Raw genomic sequence first — 9,172 nt, 5'->3', positions numbered from 1 at the left:
TTGAATTTAGTGCCACTTCATCCATTCTTAAAAAAACAGACCAACTCAGATTTTCTTTGGTATTTCAGAACATTATCACAGCCTTTATCCTCAACACTGAAGTCCAGACATAGTGATTCTTGGGCCTCTTAGTTTTCATGGTCCAGAGCAACCACAATTTCTACATGCTTCTGTGTGTGTGTGTGTGTGTGTGTGTGTGTGTGTGTATGTGTGTGTGTGTATGTGTGTGTGTGTGTGTGTGTGTGTGTGTGTGTGTGTGTGTGTGTAAATCATAAACTAGAACCACAAACCATGAATAATTAGGAAAAACTCTCCTGTGGATTTTCAGAGGATTGGGGATGTTCTAGCATACATGGGATTCTATATTTTCTTCAACTGAGCAGTGTCTGGAAAGAACAGGTTTAGTGAGTATTCCTGGAGCTGGAGTCTTTCAAGCAGTTCCTAGTGGCTTTCCTATTAAGGTAGTGTGCGTGTCAGAGGACTCTGTAGAATCAGACAGAGTATTTGATGTCTTTTAGGAAATTTAGAGAAGCCTACGGAAGGACCCTTTGCAGTCTGTGGTATTTAGAGTATGGGCTTTCTAGCGGCAGACCTGAGCTTACGTCCTGGTTTGTCTTCCCATCTGAGTTCTTTTGTAAATAACTCCTTCCACATCTGTCTCCTCCACCTTAAAGAGGGAAAAGATCTCCAGGATCATTAGCTGCAGTGCCAGAGAGTTTCTCTGCAGTATAAACAGCCCTCACCTTTTCCCACTGGTCTCCTTCGCTAGTTCAGTTTCATACCTTGCCACTACTGATGGATTTTTATTTTATCTTATTTTTTATTTATCACACAAGTCAGAAGAGGACACAATATTATTTTTACTATCAGTGCAAGACAGACACTTTGCCACCTCCAATGCTTCTATGTCATCCAAGCATTGACTCTGCTGTTTGGACAGAACCTCTGGTTCTTTTGGGGTTCTGGTTCTGTATATTAGAACACCTGCCCAGAGGTGGGATGTGGGGTTCTATGTGACTGCTCTGCTACTTCATGAAATTCATTATCTGCTCTGTTTCCAGGTGGAACTTATCACCTTATTCCCAGAGCTGGCTTTTCCTCCTCTTGTTCTGTATTAATGGCACGATCTTTATAGCCATCCTAGAGAAAACATAAAATTATATTTAGTGACTTCTTCTCCTTGAACCTTTATGTTAGAAACTGAAATCCTCATCTGTCCCCTTTCCTCTCTTAACTCCTCCATCCTGTATGCATCAAGTGCATTTATGGAGCACCTTCTGTGTTCCCCTGCAGCGAGCTTATTTCAGTTGTTACCAGCTCAGTGTTATTCATGTATAAAAATGGTGAAGCCAAATATAAAGACTCCACTCTGGAAACACCCATTCTGGATTTGAATCCTGTTGCTATGAATTCCTCCCACAGTTCTTTAGCTTTCCCCAGCCCCAGACTGGGAACACTATGAGAGTACTTCGTGTGGCTATTAGGATTTAGTGAGTTAGCTCATGTCAACTGTTGGAGAAGCTCTGGGCATGTAGTAGGCATGATATGTATGAGAGGCACTGACCATCGTCAGCTTCCTCTCTCTGCGGCTGAATTTCTCACTTTACCTAAACAAAGCTGTCAGGAGATTGGTTCCATTTTGCTGAGAGTTCATTCTGCCCAAATAAAGGCATGCCCTTTCCTTGGCGTGCTAGACACTGTTAAACTCACCCCTCACTTTTGCTAACAGACCTCCTCCTTGTCCAGATCTCCAGGTGACTCACTTTTTTCTAGTGCTTGTCTCCTGCGTGTCAAGATAGGCTCTTTCCTCTACTGTCCTCTGATGGCTCCGAGGCTGAGAATATTTATTTATTTTGGAGCATCTCCTACATGATCACTGCATCTTGATCATTCCTGTCCCCCTCCCTCTGATTCCTTTCATCACTCCCAACTCATGTCTCTTCTCTGTTAGGTACATGTATATTCATACGTATACGTGCACACACATGTATGTGGACATCTGTATACAAGCTACTGAGTCCACTTAGCTTTGTTTGTGTACACATGTGTCCAGGGCTGATCATTTGGATTGGACAATCTATCATCTAGAGAGTCTCTTCAATGCTTTCAACTTGCACAGCATATCTCTCTCTCTCTCTTTCATTTTCTGTCTCTTCTTTATAAGAGAGCTTCCTTAACCACTCTGATTCTCATTGATCCATGGAATTCTTAATGCCATTCATTTTGTTTCCTTTACTTACTGCCGTACAGTATATCCACATCTGCATGCTGAAGTCTCCTTACCAGACTTCACCTCATGTTGTTGAAGGTAGTCCTTAACAGGTAGGAGAAAGAATGTTTACGCCTGCAAGTCATACAATCTGTCACACAAAGACAGCTCTTCCACAGGATCACAAGCTCACCCCAGACAATATATGTTGAGTGCAGCTGTCTTGTCACATGATTTGATCTAACACACACACACACACACACACACACACACACACACACACACACAGACACCAAAGGCTGGATTTGGCTGAGTCCTGAAGATAAATTCTAAAGGCCGAGTGTTCTGAATTTGAGAAGTTTGAGTTGGATCCCACGCTGGCTAATCTTGGTTGTCAGCTTGATTGGACCCGGAATGAACTAACGGGCAAGTTGTTGAGGAATTTTCTTGATGGGTTTAATGGAAATGGGGGGACCCATCCTAATCATGGGCAGCATCTTTCAGTGGCAGACAGAGTAAGGAGGCCCAAGATAGAAAACCTCACACTTTTTGCCTACTGCTTTCCGGTTGTGCTGGCATGTTCATCTACTCTGCGGTTATCTTGTCCTTGTAGCCATGACTGCTGACATTCTTCATGGTCTGAGAACTCAGCTTCTGGCTTCTAGTGTGGACTAAAGATCCTCCAGAAATCCCCCAGGCCTTTACCACCATACTGAGGCTGCTAAGGCCTCTGGCCTTGTGGGCCGGGTAGCTTTTGGGTTCTCAGCATCTCTAGGGTGAAGGCAGTGATTGGTGATTTGCCTAGACCATGAACATGTCAGCCAATCTCATGAATTCCCCCTTTATCATTCTATCACCCTGTTCTACTAGAGAACACGACCTAATACAGATCCTAATCGGTCTGATCACCTCCACATGTGGGCAAAGGGTTCCTCACTGACTTTGACATTTAGCAGATACACCTGGAGAACAGCCTCACGACGATGGAAGAGAGCGAGAGCGAGAGCGAGAGCGGAGCGGGAGCGGGAGCGGGAGCGGGAGCGGGAGCGGGAGCGGGAGCGGGAGCGGGAGCGGGAGCGGGAGCGGGAGCGGGAGCGGGAGCGAGAGCGAGAGCGAGAGCGAGAGCGAGAGCGAGAGCGAGAGCGAGAGCGAGAGCGAGAGCGCAAGCGGGAGCACGAGCTGCTGCACTTGTGGTATCCTTATCCCTGCTCTTTACAGCAAATCTAAACCCCTGACAGTAGTAGAGGAGAGGAGGCTGGGGGTGTGAGTGGTTGCCAGGAGGAAGTCTCATCACCATGGAAACAGCTTTCTGTATTCCTGCATTGGTCTTTGAGCACTAGGTGGTTCACACGCAGCCCAGAAGCCACTGAACTTCTGGAAGGGAAGCATTTGATTTATCCACTGGCCCATCATTCCTGAAAGCTTTCAGAGCGCTGAATGGTACTTAAAATTTCTTTTTGGTGGCGGGGGTGGGCGTGGGGGATATTTTTCCTTTAAAGGATTAACCACAGGATGCAGCAGTGATGAGTCTCGGATGTCCCGCCCCCTTCCAGAACATAGCTTATTGCTAGACAAGAATGGCTAATCAGATTTATTATTTCTCCACAATTTACTGCTTCAGCAAATGGGACAAAGGCACTTCCCTGGTAGTAAAGCACTCTTAAGATTTCATGAAATAATTGAGACGATTTATTATTTTTTAATCTAGAGTTCCTTGCTACCTAAAAAAAAAAAAAACCATTGTTATTACTACTGGTGTGTGACAACTTTGTTGGCTTTTCTCTTTCCACCTTTACATTGGTTCTGGGGAGCAAAGCCACAAGCACCTTCAGCTGCCGATGCATCTTGCTGGCCCTTCGCTGAAGGTTTTTTTTTTTTTTTTTTTATTCTTATTTTTATTTTTTTTATTAACTTGAGTATTTCTTATTTACATTTCGAATAATAGCGATTGTTCCAGTTGAGATCTTCCAAATGGAAAATGGCTCTTCCTAGCATTAACCGCCTTTATTCTGCTGTGCGACCAATTTCAGATAGAGTGCTTTGTGGTACAGCACTTTTTGCAAACATCTCCAGTTAAAATTTAAATCAGGTATCCCGCACCCCAGCTATCTCAGTCTCTCCTCCCATTGTTGTGATAAATAGTTCGACAAAAGCAACTAACAAGGGAATGGGTGTATTTTAGCTCACAGTTCAAAGTTTAGTCCATTGTGGCAGCAGTGGGAGTCAGGGCAGCAGGAGATATTTACATCACATCCGCACTGGAAACGGCAACCAGCCTGTATTTTACGCCATTTTTCTCCATTTACGCGGTCTAGAATCAAACGCAAGTGAAGGTCCTGCCCACAGTTGTGATGGGTCTTCCCACATCAACTAATGCAAACTAGATCACCTTGAAAGCAACACTCACTCCAATTGAAAATGCAGGCCCCTTCCATTTCAGCGGCTGTTCCATACTGCGCATGTCACCGACGAGCTGGCTTAAGGAAGGTGCAGAAGAGCCTGGGTTATTAGGCCTGTCTTTTGTGCTGATATTTTCCCTGGAGATGTCTTCTCAGTGTCTGCCTTTGTTGGGAAACCTTGGTTTGGAGTAGAGAGTTTGACTTTTATGGTCTTGTGTAGAAGAATATTAATATTCTCCCAGTCACCTGATATGGATGTGGTTATAGGAGCCGTCAGAAACCAACGTTGACTGCCTTTTTCTGTGGCTCTCCGTGTTACGTTTTGAGATGGCATCTCTTGCTGAACCCGGAGTGCAGATTTGGATAGACTGTCTGGAAGAGAGCTGTACGGAGCTTTCTCGGCCTCCCCAGTGCCAGGATGACACACAGCCTTCCCATAGACCTCTGGGGAGGACCCGGGAGTTACCAACACAGAGCGACTCTGTGATTCTGTATCGCACCATGCAAGGATACTAGCGCTTCTTCCTTGTTCCTGCTTCCTTACAAAATCAACTGACCAGGAGAAAGGCTCAGGTGAGTGCTTCTAGTCGACTCAACTAAATTCATGTGCTTAAACAAAGTTACCAAGAGATATGACAAAAACAGCTTTGTTGTATTTTCTCCCTCAACTGTAAGAGGTAGGTCCTGCCTTCCCCAGCACATAAGAGTATAGAATCTCTTCCACTTAACGGGGGAGAAATGGATCCCATAGGTAAAAGAAATGAGACTTCCCGTTGTGTTTGGTGGAATAAGGTCTTGGTAGTTGTCATTGCTCTGAACCCACAAATTAAGTATATGCAAGACCGAGCCAGCTCAGTCAGTAAGCAGGGTCTCAAGGGAAAGAGTGAGGATGAAGAGGCAAAGACAAACATTATAACAGGACTCCAGCCAGTGCTGAGGCTGAAGCAGCTTTATTTCTCTCCAGCCTGCTTTTATATCATTCTAGATATATCCCCCAAAAAACCAAAACCAAAACCAAAAACCAACCATGGTCAGTTCTTAGATCAAAGACAATGTAATCAAGATCAAATACCAAGGAGGTATTTCTTATGTGGCGAAGGAGGCCACACAAGAAAATAATCAAATAATCAAGCAGAGTAGAGTAGTAAGCAAACGGATCAAATGAGGTAATAATTAAGTAAAGTAGGAAGCAAAAAGATCACATAAGGTAGTAATTCAGCAAAGTAGCGAAGCTCCATGGTCCCTGTTTCTAGTATTCTTATCTGAGCTTACTTCCTTGTCCAAGCCCAGTGACAAATGCCAAATTCCTGGAAGCGACATCAAAAGCTCTCAATATCTCCCCCTTTATTTCATAAACAAGATTGCACCTGTCTTAGGTGATTCTGACAAGAATGCCCTCCTTACCGGTCTTGGAATTTACATTTCCAAAAACAATGTAATTCTGTCTTAGGTAAGTGGGGCACTGTACAGAAAATTACCTCTCTTTGCCACCAACCTGTTAGATTAATAACTCTTGGGGATCCATTTTTAATTTCGAGCCATGTATTTTGGCTGCCAACATGTTGTTGTTGTTAGAGGCAAGTTTTATAACAATGGGCGGGAATAGAAGTATTCTCAGGACAAGGAGGGCTAACACGATTAAGCTATATAAGCCATTCTTGAAGCTTGACCAAGATGGAAATACTGACCTTAAGTCACGAATCAGGATGATCAAGGATGTGTGGCATTCCTGGGCTGAGTTTACTTTGAGCTTTGTAGTCCTTAAATTCATGGTCTCTTTACACAAAGTTCAATTATCCAGAGAGGAGTTGGAATTATGCCAAATACCCTGCGAGTGTCTTTGACTTTTCCATTGGTATTTGGCATGGCATTCAAGATGACTTCTTATTCTTAAACGCTGAACCTCCTCTCCAGTAGTTTGAATAGTATCAATAAGAGCTCCAATTTGTTGTTCTAGATGTCTGCCTGAGTCTTCTTGAATACTCAGAGCATTAGTAACATTTTTTTTTCTCAATGATTAACAAAAGTAGCTGTCTTAACGTCTCGTCTCAAATCAACTGCAGACACAATTACATTTGGCTAACTGCTGCTAGCTGTTAATGTAATCAAAGCTGCTGTACCAGCAGTGGTCAAGCCCACTACCGTCTCACTTTTGCTTAAAGTCTGACTCACTTCTTCCAATATTTGCAAGGCTTTTTCCAGAATATCAAGATCCTGTAATACTCACAGGCAATAAAACAAAAGCTGGTTGATAGACCACCGTAGCAGACTTGCCAGATTTCAGTACACTAACACAATTAGAAAGTGTACAATCAATACAACTTACATTAAATACCATAGAAGAAACAAAAGTCATTTCGGAATGACCAATTAATAAAAAAAATCCAATTTTAAGGAAACACATACACCCATAGTATTTTTTACAAAGCAAACAGAAATCCCATCACCAAAAAGTCATGGTTTTATTATAAGTTGGCTCCTCTGTCCAGGGAGATCCAACCACGAGAATCTCTGGTCTAGACCACACTGCTGGATGTATCAGTGGTAGGTCAGGAACATAGGCCCAGTACAGCTTCCCTGTCACCATAGTTAGGGCACTTAGCAAGCTCACAGTCAGCATCATTCTCTGTCCCAGCATCAGCATGTCTCACCAGTCACTCTGGCAGCTAGCAGAAAAAACACAAACATGTTCTCTTCCCTATATTAATGCCTGATCAGGATCATGACATATGCCAGTAAGTGGATCCTTCCATTTCACCTAGGCATAAGTTGTAGAGTTCCTTGGCATCCAAATTTTTTTTTTTATTAACTTGAGTATTTCTTATATACATTTCGAGTGTTATTCCCTTACCCGGTTTCCGGGCAAACATCCTCCTCCCCCCTCCCCTTCCTTATGGGTGTTCCCCTCCCAACCCTCCCCCCCCCGGCATCCAAATTTTTAAAGATTTAAATAAATTTGTCTTTGTACGGGGCCATAATTCCTCCCTTTTTAATTTATGAAGATATTGTTTTAAAAATCCAGGGGTCCATTCCATAATACTTTGTTCTTGAGGATTACAAGGAATCCCAGGAATATGGGTAATACTACCCAGCATAGAAAAACAACATAGGTAATGAGTAATTACATTTTTAGTTGCCTCTCCTGTCAAAGCAGTTGCAACAAGAAAGCCTGAGAAGGTATCAGTAGTCACATGCACATATTTTACTTTTCCAAAATCAGAAATATCAGTAACATCCCTTTGCCATAATTGATTAGATACTAGTCCTCGATTCTCTCTAAAATCAATACCAAGCGCATTACCTTCATGTTACAAAGTTTGGATGCCGGTTCTTATATATGAATGCACGATGGTGCAAGCTTTTAATATTTCATTAAAGCAACATTGTTTTAATCCTATCTCTTATAAGTCTGGTTTCTAGGACAAAAATTATCCCAATTTAGAGGTATCTTGAAAGACCTGTTTCCCTGGGTTGGCTCATACCATGTGTTGTTGTCTAGAATTATTCTAACCCTAAATCACCAATTTTAAGTCAACTTTTTGTTACCAATGTTAAAACATTTTAATCATAACCAATAATCAATAATCTATAACCAAGACATGAAGAACATACTTATACATTTAAACAAACATGGAGTGGCCACACATATCTTATATATTTAGACTAGACAAGTTTTCTTACTTCGTCTAGCTCTAATTTTAAGGGAGGAGCACCTGTTGACACAATCACAAAGATTTTCTAGGAGAAACAGCCATCAGCTCCCTTACCATAGAAGTCAGAAGCTGGTGGCCCCTTTAAGAGCAGCTTGTACAGACAATCAACCTCTGGCAGAGCTTCTCCAGCTGTGCTTGACTCCTATCTATAGGTGCAGGGTAACTTATCAGTTTTTGGTGTGCAAATTGAGACTGCCTTTTTTTTGGAAATGAGTTAAAACTAAATCAAAGGGTGGACAGCCACAGCTGATAAAAGTCTTATCCATTTTTTCTTTTGAACATGAAACATGGAACAACAATCACAACAAAAAAACACAGACAAACTGACAGACATGGACAGATTGGTGCACCGAGGACAGACAATAGAAAGGGATGAGAACTAAATGTGCCAAAGGGACCCAAATATCCTACCTAAGGGGCCCAGAACCAGAACCAAGCTTTCCTCCAGTGGGAGTCAAAGGAGGAGAAGGATGTTTCCTGACCTCCCTCTTGTCCCTAGGAGAGCTCTGGAACAGCTTCTGTTCACTTTCCTTCTCTTTTAACAAAGCATCCTGGACAGGGGGGACATTTTTTTTTGAAACCCATTCTCTCTCTCATGTAAACTGTCTCTAATCAGGATCCAAAGACTAAGAGCATCTATGAGAATTATCTCTGCTCCTCTATGTTCTATCATAACTCTTAACACATAGACAAAATACATCCTACCATTACCTAGTCATTACCTTGACTTTTACAAAATTTATTCACTGCTGGCCGAAATCTTTTATTTTCCATTACCTTTCATTTTTCTTTACTTTTCACTTTCCTCTTTGAGTGCTCCTCTCTCGGCAGTGTCCTTCACTGTATACCCT

This window comes from Rattus norvegicus, chromosome 1, assembly GCF_021556685.1.
Source record: "Rattus norvegicus strain SHRSP/BbbUtx chromosome 1, alternate assembly SHRSP_T2T, whole genome shotgun sequence".
Taxonomy (NCBI): domain Eukaryota; kingdom Metazoa; phylum Chordata; class Mammalia; order Rodentia; family Muridae; genus Rattus; species Rattus norvegicus.
Note: the sequence above shows the minus strand (reverse complement) of the source record.